An 8,939-nucleotide genomic window follows, 5' to 3' on the forward strand; every position below is an offset into this window, starting at 1 on the left:
ATGTGAACATCTGAGGGCTTGTGTTGTCTTGGCCACTGCCAAGACACAAAAATCCCTGGAGTGGTTTTTCTTGTACAGTGCTGTACTGGTAACAACTCAGTTAAGATCAGTTTAAGGAAGAATAGTGAACCTTGTGAAAAAGTAAGAGATGCTTAAAAGTCATGTTCTGGAGGGTAGCCTTCAATTTATATTCTGAAATCCCCTTCATTCAACACTTGATTTGTTCAAAGTTGTTAATCTGAAAATTATGAGAAGCCACTTAACCAAGAGGGTCTTTGTTAGAAAGGTTCCATTATCATACCAATGGATTTCAGATTAGTGACCCTTTGAAGCTTGAACCATCAATTGATAGGCATTGGGAACGCATTCTTGTCTCCCTGGCTTGAGGGAGTGTGCCACATGGCTGTAATTTGGTATGAATGTGCTCAGAGAATTAAAAGGCCTTTGAAAGAATCCTATTCATTGTAGTTCTTCATTTGATTAACCATGAATATCTCTTGAAGTACCTACATAATAAAACACCTCACATCTGTTTTTCAATGGAGGAAACTTTAATGTAAATTGAGCATTCAAAGGAGAAATAAGCTGCTAAACTGACAGGTGTGTGTCTGTACAGTGCAATATTTTGTTTTGTACAGTAGCTACACATGTATTGCACTGTACTGATATAAGTTGTTATGCTGTACCTGTATTATGTTTTTAGAAGTAATTTTTTTTACACTTTGTTTCTTAAATTTATGTTCTATTGGTGTATTTATGGTACTGTATATTAAACTAATCAGTTTTCAGCTGCTCTCGGTAAAGATAATGAAGGTATAGATGGGATCATCATCTTTGTAGGTATCAACCCTAAAACAGTACTGTACCACAAGTACAGTATTGGAAAACTACCATGAACAGGAGTACAGTGTTTTTATAAGCAGACACTGTGAACAAAAATAGTCTAACCAAACCACAATTTAACCTACCAGTATTTGTTTGTTTAAACTGGGTTGGTTTGTGTCATCTGAAAAGTAGAGTAGTTTAGTATACAGTAGTCCTTTTCATATTACTTTCCAACATCGCTCCTCCCACCATTTCTTTGTTGGTCTCGTGTTTCACTATTCTTTCCATAATCCTGACTGAGAGAAATACTGTACAGTAGTATCTCTTAAAACATATTTCACTCAGGATGAACTTCATGGCTTTATAGTTCATCTTCAGTAGATATATTGAGACCAATTTAAGATAAGTGTTGTGTTTGTCCCTGGATGAGGACCGGACACGGGGGTAAATGTTTTGTCAACCTGCCTTGTATTTTTCTCTTATAGTGTGTACAGATCTACTCATGGGCTTTATTATTATTATTCAATGATGTGGATACTGTATCTTTTAGGGGATTTTTTTATACATCTACATGTATACTATTTGTTTTAAGAAATAATATAATTCAATGATACATCATGGCTATATATTTTATTTTTCAAAGGTCATTTGATTCATAGATGACTACTTTGTCAGGGATTGTTATTAGGCCTAAGGTTTTGAGAAATAAATTTGATTTATTGATTAAAGTTAATGTATTTGTTTTGAGAAAGGGATCAGGTCTGTTGATTAAAATGAAAACTGTACTTGTATTTATTGCCTCCAAAACTCTATATCATTTTTATTCTCTGATTACGTGTATCACACCTTTGTTGTTGCTTGTGGCTAGTGCATATCAGTCACTGATTATGACCCATAAGCTGAGTTAACCAAGTCACTGATTACAAATTGATATCATTCGATCACTAAGAGGCACAGCTTTCACACAGTAGGACAAGACCTCAGCACTACAGGGTGCTCATGTGAAGGTGTCTGACTGTGACGACCTTGATCCACTTTATTTTCTTGAGTCGTCTACCTTTTATTCTTTATTCATTGTTGTATTGTATGGAGAGCTACTTAGATGGTTTGCTTATTTTTCTTTTGGTATGGAGCAAGAAATTCATCAATTATATTTGTATTTCTCATAAAATATTCCTTTTACTCTGTGTATAAGATACTGTATACACAGATATAGCTACAAGAAATATCTCGTACTACCTCTTACTTACCACACTTCTACTTGATGTATCATTCGCATGACATTCGTGCACTTGATAATTGAAAGCTGATTGAGCATATTTATTAACCTTACATTCAAGCTGCAGCACATGAGCTGTTCATATCACCTACATTGGCCTCCTCTTGGTTCAAACTGTAGATAGTCATAAAAAAGTTGAGCATTTTGGTGAGCCAATTTTATGGGATGTATTAATGCACTTTTTATCCATTCATCCTATTTATTAAGTTATTTGTATTGTCTTTGGAACAGGATGTTCCATTGATATTGACTTTGTATTTTGTATAAATATATTTTACTAAATAAAAGTTTAATATTGTGTTGAGAGTGACAGTACCTTATGCTGTTGAGTTATACTCTTTGGTTCGACTATTAAACACAAAGTATTATGGGTGTGTTGTGCCATTCATGGAATTTATTTATTTATTTATTACATTACACTCATTCATAAGAACTGAATGCATGAACTTTTACTGTATTTGCATGAAAATATAAATCCTATTATATTGGGTACTTGTGCAATTTAGCCTGATGGATTTTTTCCAACTTATGAAAGTTAGGAATTGAAATGTGTACTGTACCTATTTCAGAGTGTGATGGACAGCGATGATGAAGAGGAGCGCAGCAGTGGTTGTGGGGGTGGGAGGGGTATGGCAATGCCAATGTGTGCACGAGGTACTTCTCCCCCTTCTTCTGTCTACCGCAAGGTAGTCCAAGAGACCAACTACGATTCACCCGACAGCATGAAGGCACTAACAAAAGCTGCGTATAGTTACGGGTAAGTAGTGTAGGGCTTCCAAATGTTTTATATCAGGAGGAGCATGTACCTGTAATTAATAATCAAAAGATACTGTTCAAGCACAGCTAAGTCTTTGCAGCTTAAGGCCTTACAGTTCATCTACTACTGTACCTGTGACACAGGTAAGTGGGTAAATAACGGAGTACAGTATTGGTTGATTTCAGAAGCCTCACCTGTAGCTGTACTTATTTATACAGTAGTATTTCCTTTTGAAGGAACATTTTTCCTATGCAAGTACAGTCTCCTTCACTAGTGCATTTACATGGGTTTGTCATATAAACATTCCACATATCATTATCTTTGAGGTGCTGTATTTGTTTTAATATTGTTTTAATTTTATTCCATAGTATGTTTACTATGGTGAGTTTCCTTCTGTTGAATGTAAACAAACACGGCTGCCACACTGCACAAAACCTGACAATCCTCTGTAAATGCACTAGTGAAGTGGACTGTACATTTATGTGAAGTATATCCCAGAGCACAAGATAAAACAAGTCATACAAGAATGTCCAGTTACAGTACTTTGTGAATTTTCTTCATGCATTCTGAATACCCATTATGCACTAGTGAAGTGGACTGTACATTTATGTGAAGTATATCCCAGAGCACAAGATAAAACAAGTCATACAAGAATGTCCAGTTACAGTACTTTGTGAATTTTCTTCATGCATTCTGAATACCCATTATGCCACATATATTTATATTACTCTGTCACATATGAAGAGTTATACATATTCTTTTAATCATTTACAGAAATATAAGATATCATTTGCCATACAGTATGTTTTCTATTGCAGTACTGTACAATATTGTAATTCATAATTTTTAGTTTATTTAATTTTAGTCAAGCTCAGGCAGTATCTCAGCAGCATCCATCATCTACTGGGTGTCTTGTACAGTGCTTCAATTGATTAATATATGGAATGGTGTTTTGACAGCTGAATCACATACTGAGATAGTTGACTTGTAAAATGATCCCTGGACCCAACAGGCTCAACCTCACTTATGATTGGGGTTAGGATCCAGTTCTTAGGACCCATTTGAGCTGCAGGTGAATGGGGTATTGTTTCAATGATGTGAAAGGAGAATGCAAGTAAAACAAGTTGTTACACTAAAAAAGGAATATTCTCAGTGTAGTGTTTGTCAGGGGGGGCACTTGAGTTTTGTACATGTGGGTCTGTGTTTAGTAAGAAAAGCAGGAAGCAGAAGTTGAGAACAGGGTAAGGCAAGGATGAAGAGCTGGAGGTGGTGTGTGTGTGTGTGTGTGTGTGTGTGTGTGTGTGTGCGCGTGTGTGTGTGTGTGTGTGTGTGTGTGTGTGTGTGTGTGTGTGTGTGTGTGTGTGTGTGTGTGTGTGTGTGTGTGTGTGTGTGTGTGTGTGTGTGTGTGTGTGTGTGTGTGTGTGTGTGTGTGTGTGTGTGTGTGTGTGTGTGTGTGTGTGTGTGTGTGTGTGTGTGTGTGTGTGTGTGTGTGTGTGTGTGTGTGTGTGTGTGTGTGTGTGTGTGTGTGTGTGTGTGTGTGTGTGTGTGTGTGTGTGTGTGTGTGTGTGTGTGTGTGTGTGTGTGTGTGTGTGTGTGTGTGTGTGTGTGTGTGTGTGTGTGTGTGTGTGTGTGTGTGTGTGTGTGTGTGTGTGTGTGTGTGTGTGTGTGTGTGTGTGTGTGTGTGTGTGTGTGTGTGTGTGTGTGTGTGTGTGTGTGTGTGTGTGTGTGTGTGTGTGTGTGTGTTGTGTGTGTGTGTGTGTGTGTGTGTGTGTGTGTGTGTGTGTGTGTGTGTGTGTGTGTGTGTGTGTGTGTGTGTGTGTGTGTGTGTGTGTGTGTGTGTGTGTGTGTGTGTGTGTGTGTGTGTGTGTGTGTGTGTGTGTGTGTGTGTGTGTGTGTGTGTGTGTGTGTGTGTGTGTGTGTGTGTGTGTGTGTGTGTGTGTGTGTGTGTGTGTGTGTGTGTGTGTGTGTGTGTGTGTGTGTGTGTGTGTGTGTGTGTGTGTGTGTGTGTGTGTGTGTGTGTGTGTGTGTGTGTGTGTGTGTGTGTGTGACCAAAATGTCATGAGAATGGTAGAGTATATTTGAGGCTGTATAAGGGAAGGTGTGGTGCATGTGCGTGCTAGAAAAGGTGCCCTAAACATAGCCTGTTTAAAAACCCAACCTGACTGGGCAACCGCACCCAGTAAGGTCATTCTTATGTGGTCGAAAACACAACCAAAATCACAGATCCAAACAAAAACAAACCATACAACCTCATATGGTCTCTGCATGGAATGTCAGGACCCTTCTGGATACTGGCACAAATGTGCGTCCTGAAAGAAGAACTGTCCTTGTGGCAAAAGAGCTGGCTAGGTATAACATCGACATAGCAGCCATCAGCGAATCCCGGCTCCCAGATGAGGGCCAACTCACAGAACGGGGGTCTGGCTACACCTTCTGGAAGGGTAAGCCTGCTGCGGAGAGAAACCGCATTTATGGAGTTGGCTTTGCCATCCACCAACGCATCCTACACAGGCTAACTGAAATGCATATTGGGGTCAATGAGCGCCTCGTGACGCTTCAAGTCCCACTGAATCACTCACGTCATGCCTTCTTCATCAGTGCATACGCCCCAACACTGGATGCAGAGGATGACATCAAGGAGGCCTTTTACACTGACCTTGACAGAGTGCTAACCTCTATCCTCAGAGAAGACAAGGTTGTGCTCCTTGGTGACTTCAGTGCCAGAGTTGGCAGAGATGCTAACATTTGGCAGGGAACCATAGGGAGAAATGGACTAGGCAAGTGTAATCCCAATGGCCTACTCCTCCTCAGCAAGTGTGCTGCATGCAACCTCACTATCACCAATACCTTGTTTAGGCAGGCCGCCAAGTTCAAGGGTTCGTGGCAACACCCACGATCCAAACACTGGTATCTCATTGACTACATCATTGTCAGAAAAAGAGATTGCCGAGATGTCCTCATCACCCGTGCCAAGCGTGGCTCAGAACACTGTGACACTGATCATTGACTTGTCAGATCCAAGCTCTCACTTCATGTCACCCCAAAATGGCGAAGGCAGCAAGCCTCCAGAAGAGGTTTTAATACTAAGAGTCTGGAGGATCCAGCGGTACCACATGCTTTCAGAGAGCAGCTCAAACATGGGCTTATAAACAACCCAACAGCAAACAACGTGAATCCCAGTGCCAAACGGAATACTCTTAATACTGTTATGACAAAAACCTGCAGAGACCCTCGGCCAGATCAAAATAATACACCAGGACTGGTTTGATGAAAATGACAGGGCAATCAAAGTACTCATTGATGATAAATGTGCTGCTTTTACTGACTGGCAGAACAACCCTCAGTCTCGGACCAAAGCTGATAACCTTCCCCAAAAAGAAAGCGGCAGCCCAGCGGGAACTTGGCAAGCTAAAGAACGACTGGCATAAAAATAAAGCATGTGAAGCACAAAAACTTGCAGATCAGCACAAGATGTGCGAATTTTTCATTTCCACTAAAATATTTTATGGGCCAGTCACTCGTGGCGCAGCCCTCCTCCACTCACCTGACGGTAACCTCATAAATAAAGACGATGAAGGCCTCCTTAAGTGCTGGAAAGAGCACTACCATTCATTGCTCAACTGAAACACCGATGTGGATGTCCTGACAACCCAGCAGGTCCCTCGGCATCCAGAGCTGACCCACCTCAGCTATCCTTCATCCCTGGATGAGGTTGCTACTGCCATCAAACAGATGAAAAATAACAAAGCCTAAGGGCCTGATGGAATCCCAGCCAAGGTGTATAAAGCAGGAGGACCTCTGCTTACCAGCCATCTCCACTCTCTCCTGGAGAATATATGGGAAAAGGAGGAAATTCTCCAAGCTCTTAAAGGCGCCTTCATTGTCAATATTTATAAGAACAAGGGAAACCGGTCAGACTGTGGCAACTACAGTGGGATCTCGCTGCTCTCCATAACTGGCAAGATTATCGCTCGAGTCCTAAATAGACTTCTTCCTGAGGCGGAAAACTTCCTCCCAGAATCTCAATGTGGTTTTAGACCATCACATGGCACTACTGACATGATCTTTGCTGCCCGCCAGATATAGGAAAAGTACAGAGAACAGCGTTGTGACCTGTACATGGCTTTCATCGACCTAACTCAGACAACAGGGAAGCCCTCTGGTGGACTCTCATCCGTTTTGGCTGCCCACCAAAATTCATCGCCAATGTGAGGCAACTCCATGATGGCATGAACGGCAGTGTCCTGCACAATGGCACCCAGTCTGAGTTCTTCCCCTCCAAACGGGGGCTAAACAAGGGTGTGTACTGGTATTAACTCTCTTCTCCACCTTCTTGACTGCCTTCCTTTCTCGTGCCAGTGCCAATTTAGTCAGCGGGGTGAACATCGAGTACCGGGTGAAGGGGGGTCTTTTCAACATAAGACGACTCCAGGCAAGAACAAAGGTGTCGGCAGCTTCCATTACTGAACTTCAGTATGCAGACGACCTCACCCTTGTTGCTCACACTGAACACGACCTACAGGAGATCCTGAACACCTACGCAGATGCATATGCACACTTCGGCCTTGAGGTGAATGTACGTAAGACTCAGATTCTTTTTCAACCTGCCCCTGGTTCAGACACACCTTCACTATCTATCCAGCTGAACGGTACTACCCTCTCTAATGTTACCTACTTTAGGTATCTCGGCTCCCACCTGTCCACCACTGCAGACATCGATGAAGAGATTCAGCATCGGATCATATGTGCATCTCAAGCCTTTGTCAGACTCCGAAATTGTGTCTACAGCTGTAGGGAGCTGAAATTATCTACAAAGCTGTACGTATATCGAGCAGTGGTCCTCCCCACCCTACCATATGGCAGTGAGACATGGGTCACATACAGGAGGCACCTCAAGGCACTTGAAAACTTTCACTAACGTAGTCTACGTTCCATCCTCCGAGTTCGCTGGGAAGACAAGAGAATAAACGCCAGTATTTTTGCTGACACCAACTGTAGGAGCGTCGAGGCTACCATTATCCATGAACAACTATGTTGGACTGGCCATGTTACCTGCATGGACGACAGTATACTGCCAAAGCAACTACTTTACAGTCAGCTAACGAATAGTAAACGTAACACCGGCCGGCAATTAAAAAGGTATAAGAATAGTCTTAAGACAAGCCTGAAAAAGTGCCATATCGACCCCCTCACCTTGGATTCTAGTATTCCACATGATAACGCTTGGAGGAGCACCTCACGAAGTGTCAATGCTTTCGAGTTAGCCCAACTGCAAACCGAGGCAGACAAGCACCAACGCCGGAAAAACACGGTGGCAGTGTTTTTCCGCAGTAGATGGAGCCCTCCACATGTGCAACAAAGTGAAAGACCCTGCAGGACCTGTATCGGCCTCTTTAGTCGCCTCAAAACTCACCAACCTAGGTGACATCCCTAATAGCTCATATCATTGTATCATAGCTGGATGATCGTCATCCTAGACTCTGAGTGACAGCAAAGTAGTAGTAGTAGTAATAGTAGTGTGTGTCTGTGTGTGTGCGTGCATGAGAAGTAATATTTTCATCTTGTCAGTTTGCTGTAACTACTGTACAGTATAACATTTTAAAATATATTTCAGAACTCTCCCCAGAATTCACAGCCATAAATCCGCCAGTTTACCAGCGAGAGGGAAAGATACAGATAACCCGCCAGTCTTGGATCTCTTACGTGTAGTGCCAGAAGATCTTGCAACACAGATAACACGCATGGACTTCCCAGTTTTTAAGTAAGGAGAGTTTAAATGTTCATAGGTGTAATGTTCTTTTTACACTGGTCCTAAATTGTAACCTTTAATGCTTGTCTTAAGTGAAACACTGTAATTAGGAACAAAGTAAATAGAGGATTTCCTGTGTTGTGTAGAGACATTCAATCTTATTTGATAGTTTTTTTTGTCAGGTAAATGGTAGGAGAGTTTGTGAAAGACCAAGCAGGAGATGGAAGGATGGGTGAAGGCAGCAGAGTATGAAGATGATAGGTTCTTTACATATGATATTTACTGAATAAACAGAATTTTACACAAACCAGAAAAAGAAAGGAAATTGA

General features: G+C 41.7%; 1 long non-coding RNA gene across 1 annotated transcript; it reads left to right on the forward strand.

Moving 5' to 3' along the window:
* Positions 1–2,535: 2,535 nt before the first annotated feature.
* LOC121863214 lies at positions 2,536–8,542 on the forward strand. Its single transcript, XR_006088355.1, has 2 exons — positions 2,536–2,861; positions 8,476–8,542. It is a non-coding gene; the product is annotated as an uncharacterized LOC121863214 (long non-coding RNA).
* The last annotated feature ends 397 nt before the right edge of the window (positions 8,543–8,939 follow it).

This window comes from Homarus americanus, unplaced genomic scaffold (genome assembly GCF_018991925.1).
Source record: "Homarus americanus isolate GMGI-L3 unplaced genomic scaffold, GMGI_Hamer_2.0 scaffold20559, whole genome shotgun sequence".
Classification (NCBI taxonomy): domain Eukaryota; kingdom Metazoa; phylum Arthropoda; class Malacostraca; order Decapoda; family Nephropidae; genus Homarus; species Homarus americanus.